The sequence below is a fragment of the Triturus cristatus genome, chromosome 11, assembly GCF_964204655.1.
Source record: "Triturus cristatus chromosome 11, aTriCri1.1, whole genome shotgun sequence".
NCBI lineage: Eukaryota > Metazoa > Chordata > Amphibia > Caudata > Salamandridae > Triturus > Triturus cristatus.
Window position 1 is genome coordinate 1,131,436,939 of NC_140594.1, and position 17,394 is coordinate 1,131,454,332.

General features: G+C 48.6%; 1 pseudogene; it reads left to right on the forward strand.

Annotated features, from left to right (window-relative positions):
* Positions 1-13,655: 13,655 nt before the first annotated feature.
* On the forward strand, positions 13,656-14,903 carry LOC146786189 (uridine 5'-monophosphate synthase pseudogene; annotated as a pseudogene).
* The last annotated feature ends 2,491 nt before the right edge of the window (positions 14,904-17,394 follow it).

Consider the following 17,394-nt stretch of genomic DNA (forward strand, 5'->3'; position numbering starts at 1 on the left):
GCTGCACAGGCAAGGGGCACACAGTAGTGAACGACAAGGCCAGTGGGCAGGACAAAGTGCAGAGTGAGTCCATGAAAAGCTGCATAGGCAAGGGGAAAACAGCAGTGAACAACAAGGCCAGTGGGCAGGACAAAGTGCAGAGTGTGTCCATGAGAAGCTGCACAGGCAAGGGGAAAACAGCAAGGCCAGTGGCCAGTCTAAAGTGCAGAGTATGTCCATGAGAAGCTGCACAGGCAAGGGGAAAACAGCACTGAACGACAAGGCCAGTGGGCAGGACAAAGTGCAGAGTGCGACCATGAGAAGCTGCACAGGTAAGGGGCACACAGCGGTGAACGACAAACTGGGAGCTGGCTTTGTGTCACGGACAGTTGGAGCACTTGACCGGGAAGAGAGAGGCCCAGCCGAGGTAGAGGCATCAGTGGCTTGGGAAGCCAGAGGGCTGCTTGGACCAGGTGGTGTAGTGGCACTTGGAGGTGGAGTCATGCTGACGTGAGACACAGTGTGGGTGGGAGATTGTGGAGGGGTGCCTTTCCACTTCTTGGGGATTTTAAATGGCTTCCCTGTCTTGGGGTTAATGGGAGGTGGTGTGGACACAACAGGCACACTCACCACCAAAGCTGCATCAGGTGCATACGCTGGCCCTCCCTCTGGGGACGTGCTGGATCAAGCAGTACGCTTCGCCTGCCCTTGCCGTTGCCCCTCCTTCTCCTGTTTCCCAGGTGTTCCCCCTACAGTGCCCTCTTTCCCCTGCTTCACTGAGCTTGGAATGGGAGTCGAGGTAGTGGGTGAATCTACCTTTAAGCCCTTCTTATGTGTACTCTTGTCAGGCACCACCTTTTCAGTGGGCATGGAAACACTCTGCTTGTCTTTGCGAGACGCTTTTGGGACAGGAGAGTCCTTGGCTGGGGATGCCTCTGAGGCATGTGAACCTGCGGCCTGCTTCTTGGCTTTATGGCCCTTGGTGTCGCCTGACGGGCTTTTGCCTTTGCGCTCTGGGGTGGCTTTAGTTTTCTGTGGGGATGGTGCCTGAGCCCTGGACCGCTTGGGCTGCTGCTTCTGCTGCTGTGTGCTACGAGTGCTGTATCGTGACCTTGAGGTCTGTGGAGCATGGTCACTATCGTCAGACGTGGCCACTGGCATGGGGGTGGACAAAGGGACTGGAGCTGGGCTGCGAGATTGTGCCAGTCGAAGGGCTGCCGTCACTGCGGAGGACAAAGACTGGACAGTCCGGTGCAGCCCACCCACGTCTGAATGTATCCTCCCCATGAAAGCAACCACCTGTGCCAATTTTTTGTCGTGGTCTATGAATGCATTGAGGAGAGCTGTCTGGCCTACGCACAGCTGATGGCTGCAGCACTGATGGCAGCAGGGGGGACAGGGGCAGGGGCAGCGGTGCCTGGGGTGAAGGACACTCTTTCCCTCTTACTGGGGTGAACACGGGCAGCACCAGAGGAAGTGGCTGGGAGGGTGGGCACTGTTTGCTGTGTGGTGGAAGATGATGCAGAGTCCCCGTTCCCTGTGCCCGCCAACATGGATGCGTCACCGCTGGCATCAGATGACGTTGAACTTTGCATCTCTGGCTGTGATTCCTCCAGCAGACTCCTGTCCCCCTCCGAGGTGCTGGTCACATCTGTGTCACTGGGCTCTTGTGCAGCTGTTGTGCTTGTTTCCCCAACACTGGTGTCCGTCCCCTGTCCCTCCGTGACCACGGGAGATGATGCATGAGAGAGGGAGAGATGTAGGGTCAGTTCAGTGTCAGCAACATTACAAACATATGCAAGCAAAGCATCACTCAAGATGACTAAATCTACATGTTGCACACCACTATGTGTAATGACATTGTGCTAACTCACTTTATTGACTCAAACAGTGTGTGTAAACAAAACCAGGCATAAGTGAGCTATGTGATGACCACACAGCACAACAGCCTGCTGGTGGCTCCGTTCAACCAGACACACAAATAGCTCAGAGCACACCTAGGACCATGATGGGGGCAAGGATGAACCCTACAACATGTTGCCACTGTCAGATCTGGATGGAGCAGGAGGGTACAACACAGATACAGACTACAACATGACATTCCACAATGGACATGAGCCCATGCCATCCACCATGTTGTCCTTTGGGGCACAACTACTGTTGCAGATTGGCGTCATATGTCTACGCCTTACAATTCTGAGGTCAGGCAATGCACGCATTGATAAAAGCACACTCAGAACAGGCACACTGCCGTTCACTTCCATGGGATTTCCCAGACTACCCCAATGCAGACGATATCTGAAGTCCATGACTCATAATGCAATGGAAATGCCCAGTACTCAAATTATATTAGGAAGTACAGATAGGGCAAATGCATGACAGCTGCACCCAGCACAGAGGCGACTCACAAGCCACTGCATCACACAACCAACATCACATAGGCCAGCGCTGGCACAGGCTGTGTACACATACAGCCACTCACAGCCAAAGTCACCCTTCCCAGAATACTCACCCCTAGCTTGCTGCTGATGTTCCTTCAAACGTGCATCCAGCTCAGACTGTGTCAGGGCCAAGATGTGGCCCATCAGTGGTGTCATGCTGCGCCGTGCCAACCTGCCAGTGTGAGGGATAAGCCCCAGCGTCATCTCGGCCACGTTCTTTGACAGCCGGCAGATGTCGTCCCACCTGTTGTGGCAGTGGGTGCGACGTTGGTTTGAAACACCCAGAGCCCACACCTTGGTCGCAATGGCCCTCCACACGGCCTTCGCTGGTGCACTTTGAGCTGCAGGCATGGGAGACAAGAGGGGGAAAACATCAGCGACACAGTGTTATGTAACAAAATCCCTCAGGACATTAGCATGATAACGACTCATCCCAAATCCACAGATCTGTTTTTCTGAGACAAAAATGCATCTCACATTCTACATCTGCATGGGACAAGCACACGTAAATGCATGCTGGTGTGAGGGGGGACACAGTACCTGCACATCTCATACACATGCAGGATGCCAGCACAGAAAGCCATGTGTAGTCTGCCCACATCTACTGTCCATATCTAGGTTGAGCAAGACAAACATCACATATCAACATGTGTTTGGGGGTAGACTCACTGTGTCCAACACTGCGCAGCCCTCAATGCCCTTGCCCTGTGAATAGCTCACTGTCTCATGGATGTCACATTGAGGGACATGAACTCACAAACCCACACCCTTCTCACGAGGCCTGTTGTGTGCAATGTACAGGGCAGAGATGGCTCATTGCTGGAGTGCAATGAGAGAAGACACATGTAAAACTCTAAGTTCTGTGATCTGTCCTTGTTATTTTGGGCGGTGACTGTGCAGGCCATGTTGACTTACACTGAGATGGACAACAGGGACCCACACAGCCATTCACACAAGTAATCTCTGTCCTGATGCTTGCATTACCAACTTGCAGCGTCACTGTATGGCTGACAAGACAACACATGTCCCTCAAATCTTGATGTGCAGGCAGGGAAACGTGTGGAATAGGGTACAGCCCACTTACCGCTGGAGAAAGCATGTTAGGCAGTGCATGACACAACCCCACACCCTCAGGCACATACTGCCTCAGACCAACTACATGTGTGTTCCCCCTGCACTCTCACCCCCCCTGTTGAAGACTTACCATGACATTAGGGGCACCATATAGCCTTGGGTACTGTGTGAGCACCTCATCCACCAGGACCTCAAGCTCCTCGCTGGTGAAGGGACTGGCACAGATCTTCTCAGTCCTTGCCATCACTGTGGAGATGAGACAGCAGCGGCGGCAGCAGCAAGTGAGGGATCTCAGGCAGCAGTCCCTGGAGGTAGCAGCAGGTGATGGGTCTCAGGCAGCAGTCACTGGGGGCAGCAGCAGGTGAGGGTCTCAGGCAGCAGTCCCCAGAGGCAGCAGCAGGTGATGGGTCTCAGGCAGCAGCAGGTGATGGGTCTCAGGCAGCAGTCTCTGGAGGCAGCAGCAGGTGATGGGTCTCAGGCAGCAGTCACTGGAGGCAGCAGCAGGTGAGGGGTCTCAGGCAGCAGGCTCTGAGAGCAGTGGAAATGCGAGGCTCTCTCCCACACATATATATCCCCCTGTGGTAGTTTCAGTGGTGCTAAGGTGATGCAATTGGTGTTCCAGGTCTGCCTTTTTCAAATTCATCCAATGACTGACTCCACGGTGGCAGAGCACGCCTACCACGATTTTCTAAATTGCATCATGCTACCGCAATTGCGCTTCCCATTGGCTGTAAGGGTATGGTCAATGGCGGTGACACACAACTGGTGCCAGGCGGTAGCTACCGGGATTTGGGGACCATACATTGACATGAGTGACCAGGATTTGGGTGGCGGTGCATGCCAACCGCCATTTAGCAATACGTATGTACCTATCCCTTCCGCGAGTGTGTCTTGTGCATTGGCGGTGACACACCACTGGTTCCAGGCAGTTGCTTCCGCGATATGGGCACCATACATCGACTATACTTTTCCGTGATTTTGGTGGCGGAGCATGCCAACCGCCATTTGAAGCTATGTATATGCCTATCCCTACCGCCAGTGTGTCTTGTGCATTGGAGATGACACACCGCTGGTGCCAGGCGGCTGCTTCCGCGATATGGGTGCCATACATCGAATATACTGGCCGTGATTTTGATGGCGGAGCATGCCAACCGCCATTTGAAGCTACGTATATGCCTATCCCTACCGCGAGTGTGTCTTGTGCATTACAAGTCACGCTTGCGGTAGTGATAGGCATAGGCATATACATAACTTCAAATGACTGTTGGCATACTCCGCCACCAAAATCACGGCCAGTATGTCCTTTAGAACATGTGGCGTGTAATTACATCCACTGGTGTCATGTGTCTGAGGCTGTTGTGCATTTGCAAGGCACCTAGTCTATTCATGCGCTGACTTGTTGGTATACTGGGGTGGGTTCGTCCTGGTAGTGTTGTAGGTTGGTGTAGTGGCGCTGTTGTGTCTCCAAGCAGCTGGATGGTTATCTCCATGGCATCTGTTGTAGTTCATATCTGTCTTTGGGCAGTGCTACCTTCATACTGCATGTCATTGTTCAATTTAAGAGCAGAATAAAGGTTGTCTAGAGTCCCTGCTGATCACGTACCTTATCCACTTTGTGTGTGCCACATTGACAATCTGTCTGCTTGTTGAGAGTATTGGGCAGTGGTGTAATGGTGGCTTTTTACACGGGTACACATACTCTGCAAATGCTTTGCATTATCTGTCACTGTTAAACTGTGAATTGTAATTAGCAGCAGATTTGGCCTGTGTACTGATGACAGTGGATATTGGCACATGCTTGTGAATATGTATGTGAATGTCACTGAACTTGTGTGGATTTGACGAGGCACTGAATCCAAAAACAGTCCTACTGAACTAGCCACATTGTGTTGTTAATGTGTCCCCTGTCATGATTGCACAAGAAGGTGCGGCAGGTACAGCAGCCAGGTGTAAACCAGCAGTGTCTCTGCTTCCCACATGTCCTGTATCAAATACTCTCAGGGCTGGGTACACAAGAGCTTGAAATGTAACTATTGGCATTCACAGAGACAGTTTCCATATTGGTTCTACTCACTGTGCAAACACCGAACAGGTGTACTACTATTTTGTCTCAAGGTGGCACAACATCTTACTTGCACTGTATGCTTTAAGTGATGCCAGTCAATTTTAGCGCTGTGACAGGAAAAATTTCGATTTTGGGCACATCTAATTGTGTGTTGCAATGACGTGTCCCCTTTCATCTCACCTAGGAGGCGACCTAATGTGTATCGTCCCTTCACCCTGCTGGCTGACATGGAGGATAATGACGTAATAGGCCGATTCCGTCTGGACAGAACAAACCTACAAGACCTTTGTCCAATGTTGGAGCCACACCTGCATCCTCGCAGGACATATCCAACAGCACTCACAGCAACGTCGAAGGTGATGGCGTTCCTGCATTTCTTGGATACTGGGTCATTCCAGAACACGGTGGGCATTGCAGGGGGTATGTCTCAACCAACCTTCAGCATGGTGGTATGGGATGTCCTGTTGGCTATGATGCAACACAAGGACCAATTCATACATTTCCCCAGGAGGCAGGAATTGGCAAATGTAAAGGGTGATTTGTATGCACTTGGACACATACCTAATGTTGTTGGTGCAATAGACTGCACACATGTTGGCCTGGTTCCACCACAGGCACTGGAGCACATATACAGGAATCGGAAACATTTCCATTCCATCAATGTGCAGGTGGTGTGCCAGGCCAATATGATCATCTCACATGTCTGTGCCAAGTTTCCAGGATCAGCCCACGATTCCTACATCATGCGCAGCAGTATTGTGCCCCAGCTGATGGCCAATCTGCTTCCAGAGCGGGCATGGATTGTGGGTGAATATGCAGAGTCAAGTTGTGTGCTGTATGTGTGCTATGCTGTCCTCGGCCACAGTTAAGACACTCAATCTGTATGTGTATATCACACTTAGATGACTCTGCATATCCCAATGGCTCTTGGTTGCTGAGCCCACTACGCAATCCCAGGACACCAGCTGAAGTCCGCTACAATAATGCCCATGGGCGGACACGTCGGGTGGTTGAGCGAACATTTGGACTCCTGAAATCGCGTTTTCGCTGCCTGGACAAGACCGGAGGGGCTCTGCTGTACTCACCCAAAAAGGTAGGTGTGTCAGATAGTAGCATGCTGCATGCTACACAACCTGGCCTTGCGGAAAGCAATCCCCTTGATCCTGGTTGATGATGACCAGCCACAGCCCCCACCTGCAAACCCCCAAATGTCGAGTGACGAGGATAGTGGAGGGGAGGAAGGTGTCGACCTGCGTCAGCAGCTCATCAACAACTACTTCACTTGAAGGTGAGTGACAATGTACAACGGGCTGTTTGCTGATGTTGTGCTTGGTGAAAAGGTCTATGTGAGCTTTGTGACTGCAGCCTGTTGCTGAGTCAGTTCTGCCTGCAAATGTGTTGGGAACAGAGTAGTTTGGCACAGCTACTTGATGTCTATGTCGGTACTGTTGCTCATTGTAATGTGTGCAGATTGGAGTACCTTGATGACAAGTGTTGTGTGGTGGTTGATAGGCCACCACCTGAGTAGCGACTAATGTTCTGTTGTGTTTTCCTAGGTCCCTTCAGCCTATACTTGCCTGCAGAGAATCCCAGCTCCTGTGACATTGCAATCATGGGTAGCATTTTACATACTGTGATAAACATGGAGCAGAGACAACTACGTTGGTGCGTGATTAGTGTTTATTTACAATGGGTATCTGTGAGAGAGAAGTGGATATTTACATACATGTGAATGGTGATTCAACGATTTGGCAGGGATGGTAGATGAGACAATCGAGTAAGCACCACATTGATGTGGTGGCACAGTCCAACAGATGGATGCCATTTCCATGGCAGCGTGGGTGGGGACAGTATACAAAATCAATGGCAGGGTGAAGAGGGGTGCCATCATGGCTGGCTCCTTGACTGGCATTTGGCAGGTGCTTTGCTACGGAATACTCCCAAGGATTTCTTCGGACGGCCCCTTTTGGCAGGGGGGACACAGGTGCAGGCTCATGGGAGTCTGAGGAGTCCCCCCTCTCCGTGACCGCAGGGGAGGATGTGGAACTGTCCTCCTGCGGGCCACCGGAGGGAGGTGGAGGTGTTGGTTGTGCCGCAGGCCTGTCCCTCAGTACCGCCACTAGCTGGCCCAAGAGGTCCACAATTTGGCCCATGCGGTCCACAAATGACCCATGCGGTTGTCTATGGACCACAGCATCTGTTGTTGCGCACAGGCATCTTGCTGAGCCTGGCCCAATTGTCCCTGGGCCCGTTCATAGGCCCCAACGACTCTGGTGATGTTTGCCATGGCTTCGGACCCAGTGTCCTGTTGGCTTTGAGTAACACTTGGCCTCCCACCTGACCAGCTATCACGGACCTGTTGCCTCACCACTGTAGGCACCCGCCTACTCTCCCTGACCTCCACAGTTGTTGGGGTGGGCTGGCTATCCTCTGGGGCAGGGCGAGTGTTGCAGGCATCAGTGGTAGTGGTGGTGGTGATGGTGGTGGTGGTGGCGGCGGCACAGGTCGTTCCAGCAGGGGTCAGCGTTGATGTTGTTGCTGAGGGAGGGGGGGGGCAGTGGGGGCCTGGGACAGATTGCGCCCTGGCACACCAGATGGGCCGGCTTGGTCCTCCACATCCTCAGTATCCTGGTAGTCCGCATCAGAGTGTCCATGTTCCGGGGCAGGAGGCTGGCTCTGCAGGTTGAGGTTGTCGTCCTCTGCAGTCAATTGTTGGTCACCTTTGGGACAGAGGGTAGATGATCATTGACTTACACCCCTCAAGCTTGCTGTGTGTGATGTCTCTTATTTACATGTTATGCTACACACAGTTAAGTATTTCACACATTGTATGTCTGCACAGTGATGTGCGTCATGACATGATGTGGAGTTACATTCATTATTTTCCATGGTGTGACATGTAATTGGATACCATGCCCCACGTGTAGGATTTCCTATTACGATGAAAGGTTGTCATCTGACTACTCTGCCTGGCAGCTATTCCATGTGCGCATGAACTAGCCATTGTCATATCATGCATACCTTTGTCACTTCCTGGGCTTCAATTTCTTTGTACAACAGACCATGATTGTTTAGTTTTCCTATGGTCTTTCATGCTCAGCACCCATGGAAGTTACATATGACATTCGAGGCAGTGCATGTATGGTCTCAGATTTGCTTACACATGATTTTTGGGGAGTCACAGTTCTCTTTCTGTCACAGTTACATACGCTTAGCTGTGTGCATACTGTCAATAGAAATATTGTTTGATTCTATTTTGGTGTAAAGTGAGGCCTTGTGTTGTCATATGGCTCAATGCTTATGTTGAGGGATGGTGGTGTGCATGCACTGTCTACTTACATGTCCAGTTGTCATTTTTGGGGGGACTTTCTGACACATGCTAAGGTGGGGGGATGGAGTGCTCCATCCTGCTGAGGGGGGGGGGGACAGGGGTGGCTGGTGTGAGTTGTGGAACAGGCCTCCCTACCCCAAACAGCCCTCCCTGTGAAGATGGCTACCTACCTGTTAGGTGAGGGTGAAGCAGACAATGACTAACACATGCTTCTGGGTGGGGTGGAGTGCTCCATCCTGCTCAGGGATGGGACAGGGGTGGCTGGTGGGAGTTGTAGTGCTGGGTCCCAAAACACATTGCCCCTCCATGTGAAGATGGCTACCTACCTGTTAGGTAAGGGTGAAGCAGACAATGGCTGACAGACGCTTCTGGGTGGGTGTGTAATGCTCCATCCTGCTGAGGAGGGATGGGGGGGCCTGGTTTGAGTTGTGGAGCAGGCCTCCCTACCCCAAACAGCCCTCCCTTTGAAGATGGCTACCTACCTGTTAGGTGAGGGTGAAGCAGACAATGGCTGACACATGCTTCTGGGTGGGTATGGAATGCTCCGTCCTGCTGAGGGGGGTGCAGGGGGGCCTGGTGGGAGTTGTGGAGCAGGCCTCCCTACCCCAAACAGCCCTCCCTGTGAAGATGGCTACCTACCTGTTAGGTGAGGGTGAAGTAGACAATGGCTGACACATGCTTCTGGGTGGGGTGTAGTGCTCCATCCTGCTCAGGTGTGGGCAGGGGTGGCTGGTGGGAATTGTAGTGCTGGGTCCCAAGACACATTCACCCTCCCTGTGAAGATGGCTACCTACCTGTTAGGTGAGGGTGAAGCAGACAATGGCTGACTCATGCTTCTGGGTGTGTGTGGAATGCTCCATCCTGCTACGGGGGGGACAGGGGTGGCTGGTGCGAGTTGTGGAGCAGGCCTCCCTACCCCAAACAGCCCTCCCTGTGAAGATGGCTACCTACCTGTTAGGTGAGGGTGTAGCAGACAATGGCTAACACATGCTTCTGGGTGGGGTGAAGTGCTCCATCCTGCTCAGGGGTGGGACAGGGCTGGCTGGTGGGAGTTGTAGTGCTGGGTCCCAAGTCACATTGCCCCTCCCTGTGAAGATGGCTACCTACCTGTTAGGTGAGGGTGAAGCAGACAATGGCTGACACATGCTTCTGGGTGGGTGTGGAATGCATCCATCCTGCTGAGGGGGGGACAAGGGTGGCTGGTGTGAGTTATGGAGCAGGCCTCCGTACCCCAAACAGCCCTCCCTGTGAAGATGGCTGCCTACCTGTTAGGTGAGGGTGTAGCAGACAATGGCTGACACATGCCTCTGGGTGGGGTGGAGTGCTCCATCCTGCTCAGGGGAGGACAGGGGTGGCTGGATAGAGTTGTAGTGCTGGGTCCCAGGACACATTGCCCCTCATTGTGAAGATGGCTACCTACCTGTTAGGTGAGGGTGAAGCAGACAATGGCTGACACATGCTTCTGGGTGGGTGTGGAATGCTCCATCCTGCTGAGGGGGGACAGGGGGCCTGGTGGGAGTTGTAGTGCTTGTTGTCTAGACACATACAACACAGTTGATGTTGGGTACCTTTGTGGTGAATCAGGTTGAGTGGAGATTACATCTGTGAGACCTGTGTTGGGTATTGTGGTGCTGAATAATGGACGTGGGCCTAGGAGGTGTAGGTTTGTAGTTGTGCAAGACAGTATATAGCAGTGTGATGGTATACATTTGTTAGTACTTACCAACCTCCACTCCCCCGGCTATTCCTTCAAGACTCTCTGGATGCAGTATGGCAAGCACCTTCTCCTTCCACGCAGAGTATGGGTTTGGTGGAATGGGAGGGCCTCCGCCAGTCCACTCAACCAGCTCACGTTTCTTGGCCCTCTTCTTCTTGACAACACTCTTCAGGTCATGCAACCGCTTCTGTATTTCCTGCTTGTTGCGGGGGTGGTTCCTACTGCATTGACCTTGTTCACTATCCTCACCCACATTTGGGTTCTGGCAGCTAATGGTGTCTGTTGGACCATGTTACCAAAGAGTTGTGGTTCAACTCTGATTATCTCATCTACCATGACTGTCAACTCTGTTTCTGTGAATTTTGGCATTTTGTGTGGTGCCATGGTGTGTGCTGTGCTGATGTTTTGGGGTGCAGTTGTGAGGGTGGTGTAGGTGTTGTAGGTGGTGTGTGTGTGAGTTGTGGTGGTGGTGTGATGTGTGCAGGTTTGCCTCTCCTTTGTGCTCTGGTGTTGGGTCCTTCAGTTGTGTAGTTTTGCAAAGGATTGTGGTCAGGAAAGGGGCTGGTTTTATGCTCAGCTATGTGGCAAGCTAGTGTATTGCTGTCAGGTGTGTTGTGTGGGTTGTCCTGTGATTTGTTGGTTTGAATTTGCCATGGGGGTGTGTCATTGTGCAGTTTTAGGTTAATTTGGGGGCAGGGCTAGTTTCCTGTGTGCATTTGGTGGCCTTATTGCGTGTTTTTGTAATCGGATGCCATTTCTTTTACGGAGCCTCCACAGCGATGGCTATGCTGCAGCCCTTCCTCCGGCTATCATGTTCATTACTGTTCACGACCGCGGCGGTCGGATACAGTGGAACGTACCACTGGGGAATGGGGGATATCATAATGTCACGGGCGGTTACTCCGCGTGCCTGGCGGCGGTTTGTTTATTTTTCACTGTGAATCCGACCGTCGCGGTCGGATTTTCACCAGCTCCGCCGGTTACGGGCGGATTTTCGATGCCTCCTACCGCCGCGGTCGGAATATTTTGGCGGTTTATCATAATCTGACTGGCGTTTTTCCCGCTAGTCCGGCGGGCAGTATTTTACAGCTACCATGGTGGTCGGGATGGTTTTCCGACCGCCCTCGTAATTGGCCCCAAACAGTTCAATAGTAATGTAGTTTGAGCAGGGACGTTGGGACCTCTATAACTGATTCGCTAGATATTTCAGTCATGATTGTGCGCTCTCATCAAAGATTAGTGGGGGGGAAAAAGAGAAATCTCTGTACTTGTGTACATTTGCTTCCCTGATCATATCTTATCCCTTCAAGTCTTCTAGGTTTTGCCTGACTTGAGGTGTGAGTATGTGCTATCGATTAAGATTTTCGGGATGTCCGTTTTGGAGTGGTTAGAGTCGACCATTATTCATAAGTCTCCTCAGGATAGTTGTGATCTTAGTTGGTGTCTTTTTTAGTTCCTCTAAAGACGATGGTTTGTTATGTAGTCGCATGGTTATCTGGTCACTTGATTCGCTGGTGAAGCCTTCCATGCTTGGGGTGCAGTTGCTTCTCCAGAGGGGAAGGTTTATATTAAGTGTAGTCTACTTTTATTATCTTTTGATGTTGTTCCTAGATTTAGTATCTTTTCTCCAGGGATTGGTGTTTCACCTGATCATTCTCTCTCCTTTCATGTTATACTGGTGGCTCTCAGCTGGAGGCCTGGGTATCTTGTTATCAGTTAAAGATCTTGGAGTGTCGCTCTTAGGATAATTAGAGTTGTCCTCAGTTTACTTGTCTCTTCGGAACAGTTAGGATCTTGGCTGATATTTTAAAAAAATCTTCTCAGGGCAGCTCGGTGAGCGATGGTTCTTTGTGCGAGCACATGGTCATCTGGTTGTTTGATTCTATGGAATTTGGTCATTGAGCCCATTGTGGAAGGTTCCTAGATGGTAAATCAATTGTTGTTTCTTCTGCAGTAAATTTCTATCTGAGTTTGTGTCCACATATTCTAGAGCCTCCAGTACAACCCATTGGATATTGTTAGGACAATGTCCTACATAGAGGAAGTGGTTACTCATTTTTGTTGAAGAGTTTTTGCACCTGATGTTGCTTCTTTGTTCATAGATGCGAGTTTTAATCTTTTTGCAGGTCATGCCAATATAGCACGGGTTACAGGGACATGAGATTATGTCTACTTGGGAGTCAAGACCAGAAAGAAAACCAAAGATCAACTCCCAGGAGCGAAGCACAACAATTGCTGCTCTTTAACCTGACCGACATTCCCTTGAACAAAGATCAAACCATGGTTATCAATAAAGGTCTAGGCTTTATCTCAACACCTACTTTCAACAAGAAGTAGCCAAATTTTTTAATGAAAATTAAAGCTCAAAGCCTTCTTCAACAGCTAAGAAAGAACGACAAGAGAAGGGGACACTAACCTTAGATTAGTGTGTGCTTCTGTGTGTGTCTGGGTGTGTTATTTGATGCATTTGTGTTTGACTAGCTGTGCCAGTGTCTGCAATTCTGTATGCCTGGGTTAGTCAGTGTCTGCATTGGTAAGTCCCTTGGTGTGTCACTGTGTGCCTGGGTGTGTTATTGGATGTATTAGTGTTTAGCTGGATGTGTCAGTGGCTGTATTGGTGTGCAGTTGGGTGTGCCAGTGTCTGTATCAATGTGTGTCTAGGTGTGTCCGTAGCTGTATCAGTGTGAGCTTGTATGTGAGAACCTCCTTCTGTGAGTAGCAGGGTGTGTGAGCTGCTGTACTGATGTGTACCTAGGTGTGCTAGTAACTGTAGCAATCTGTTCTTGGGTGTGCATCCTCCAAATCTAAAGTTATGGAACAACACTGCAAGAACTAACTAGTAAAGTACATTACCCCAATAGTTGGTGCCATTGATCTGCATAAAAATAAAAAACTGAAATATTTCTTAGTTTTACAATTAATAGAATTGCAAAAGTGACATACAATTTCAGCAATGCATAAAGACATAGTTCTAAGAAATAACTAGACATTTCTCGCAAGGTGTCTCCCTCTCTCCTTTTCACATCTACTCATCCCTTACTCGCAGGCATGGAGGTGCTGGCTCTCCGACTCTTTGAGATCAAGGCTGTTAAAATCTTAAGAGTGCCCTCCTCACCCCAGTCTACTTTGACCCACGCGTTATTGTATCTCATCCCGACCTTATGAACCAGGTTTCCAGTCTTATTTTTCCAACTGCTAAAGATGCAGCGATAAAGTGTGAATATGTGTGTGGTGTTCCATACACTGCTTTAACTCTGGCTACAGACATCTGTTCAACCAATTAAATACCAGTGCTTTTGCAGTAGTTCTCCAGTAAGTGGTACTGAAGGTGACCAATGCCATTGTTCTTATTGACAGAGAGGAAGGTGGAAAGGCCAACTTGGAGGCACATGGCATGCATCTACATCCTGTGTGTACTCTAACAGAAGTGCTGGAGATCTTCAACCAAGAGGGTAAGGTTGATGCCGACATGTTGGCAAAAGTCAAGATGTTTCTAGAGGACCATAATGTTGTCATCTCTAAAATTACCAATGGTGTTGCCCCAGTGAAGATTTGCAAAGAATTGAGATTCAGTGACCGAAGTCTTTTACCCAATGTACACCTGCTGGCAGCATGGCTCCTCCAGTTCATGGAAAAAAAGAGAGCAACTTGTGCTTGTCAGCAGATGTTACCAACTCAAAAGAGCTTTTGCAGCTTGCTTCCACATTAAAACCTAGCATCTGTATCTTGAAGGTGCACATTGGTATTCTTAGTGATTTCACGCGTGAGGCTGAGATGGAATTAAGAGCTCTTGCAGATCAACACCAGTTCCTGTTGTTTGAACACCGTAAATTTGCAGACATGGGACATACAGTGAAACATCAATATGAAGGTGGCTTATATAAAATTGCATCCTGTTCTGACATAGTGAATGCACATGTGGTTCCTGGACCTGGGGTTGTGAAGGGATTACAAGAAACTGGAATTCCTTTCCATGGAGGGTGCTTTTTGATTGTCGAAATGAGCTCTCAAGGTACTCTGGAAACAGGGAACTACAGCTGCAGTAAAACTTGCTGAGGAACAGTCCGATTTGTCTTTGGATATATTTCTAGCTCAAGAGTGAGAAGCAAATCTGAATTTCTTCACTTTACACCTGGTGTCCAAATGGATGTTGGTGGTGATAGCCTTGGTCAGCAGTACTCAACACCCCACAAGGTGATCCACACAAAGGGCTCAGACATCATCATTGTAGGGTGTGGAATTTTATTAACACCCAACCTCACGGAAACAGAAGAGATGCACAGAGTGGCTGGCTGAGACACAAACTTGCAAAAAGTTGGTGGTCTGTAAGTGTTTCGCTGTGTACTGCCAAAGACCACACATAAGCACACAGAGATATTCTTAATATTTTCGTCTGCGATTATATTCTTAAGAGATGAACAAAAGCACTGCCAGTATAACCATTATTTTTGTAGTCTCAAATACATTTTGCACCTCAAAAAACCAAAGAAAGAAACCTAGACATTTTTCATACTGCAAATATATGTAGTAATATAAATAAGCATTTCAATTTCACTTTTTTACTGTTCTCAGCTTCATTACTCATACACCATAAATAATAAACAACGTACTTTTTAAGCAGTTATCATTGAACAGTGGGGAAAAACAATCATGAAGATAACAGAAAAAAAACAAGACTGCACACTATCTCATTGCAATTAAGGAACACTGTGCATTGCATTCACTACAAATAAATAAACATAACACAACCTATTTAACTTTTTACAAATACATTTTTGTGCACAACCTCTTTAAACACATGCAGGTTTATCTTTACACCAGCAAGTGCAATAAAAAGTGATGTCTGCAAGAATTTTACAATATCTTCAGGGGAAAAGATTACAGCTAAATATGTGCAGTGTAAAATTTGCGGCATACAGTTACCCAGAAGCATGGCAAGTATTCACATGCAACACGTTCCAATTGGAAACACTTAAAAACAATTGAATTGAATTGAAAACAATTCAGGACAGGGTGTACAACTAAATGATGCAGGAGATACAAAGTTCAGCAGAATATTCCACCTCTGCATCTCCCCTGGGAGAACCTTCATCAGCTGAGGTCATCATAATACCAGCAGCCTGGAAAGATTTGAGTGAGAGGGTTACTCACTGTGCACAATGCCACATTTTTGCCACTGTAAAAATGTGTTTTGTGGGTCCATTTTCCATTCTACTGTTCTCAGTACTCATACACCACAAATGATGTACCGTTAAAATAATTGTCATTGGTCAGTAGCAAAAAAACAACCATAAAGATTATTATCAAAATAAAAACTGCACACTAGGGGGTCTATTAGGATGGGGGTGGATGGCCGCCGCAGGTCCGGCGGTGGCCATCCACCCGTCATCGAAACCTGGAAAACCGCTGGTCCGATTAGCATCGCGGTCGCGACCGCCACAGTTTGATTTTCCACCTGCCACATTTCCACCGGTTGCAGTCCGCCCGCTTGCCTGGCGGGCGGAGCTGGACCGCTACAATTGTTGTGGAGCAGGGCCAAGCACCGCCGGCACAATTATGATGCCAGCGGTAGCCAGCCTTTCCGCGGCGGTGGAACCGTCATAGAAAGGCATGCAGAGAATGTCTCCGCCCAATTTGTTTGTGGGGTTGTGGGTGCACTGGGGGGTACCCATGTCCCTGTACCAGGTGGCAGGCACTGTGCAGTGCCTGCCACGCAGTGCAGGGATATGCAGGCCATACTCTTTTTGACATCACGGCGGTGCTGCTGGCATCAGCGACCGCCACAATGTTAATCGCCAGAATCCGTCCCCTGCGGTCGGATTTCAACTGCGGAGCATCCTAATTGGACCAGCGGTTATGCCGCGGTCCTTGCGGGCTTTCTTTTCATGCTACCATGGTGGTCAGGGAGATTTTCCGACCACCATCCTAATGGGCCCCTATGTGTATGTACGTAGATGTTTGAATATATAAATATTTCTGTTAGTAACTGTGCAGGTTACGGAGTTGGTGTGTGACAGTTTGTGCATGTGTCAGTACCTGTGTGAATGGCTGTATAGGTGTGTGAGATACATGTATACCTGTATAGGTGTGTTTGTGAATCCTAACTTAAATTAATAATAAATATTTGTATAACTTCACAAGTACATTTTATTAACATATTAAAATACAATTTAAACCAAACAATTAACAAAAAAACATAATATAACTTATTTAACTATTTATAAATACAGAAACACACTGAAACTTGAACTTTTCATCAACTACTGTAGGAACTCACCCACACTGCTGTTGTCTATTTACTTTACCTCTCCAAATTTGTAACGGAGTAAGTGACATTAAAAGTAAAAATGTTATTAAAAATAATTAATTTGACAAGGAAGCAGAAACAATTTAAAGAAATATGAATAAGAATGTTTAGAAATAGAGTAATACAAAATTTGGTACACAAAATGAGGGACACTAAGAAGAGAAGAGCAGCTCTCAAACAAAAATAATATATTGAGAGTATGGTTGATAAGTGTTTCCTCTAAAGCACAAACTATTTATTTTGATAATAAACAGAATGAAAACACTGGATAAAACAGTCTTATCTATGAAGATAACAAAAAAGGCGTATTACTAAAAGTAACTTTGGCTAAATTTCAAGGGCGAATGGAAGTGATGTCTACTACTGAGCCTTACCTTAATAAAGAAGGCTACTTAAAAGAGAATGATTTAGTGTGTACAGTTGAAACAACTGGCTGATGTTATGAAGTAAAAGACAGTAGTCCCATTACAAAAGAAGAGA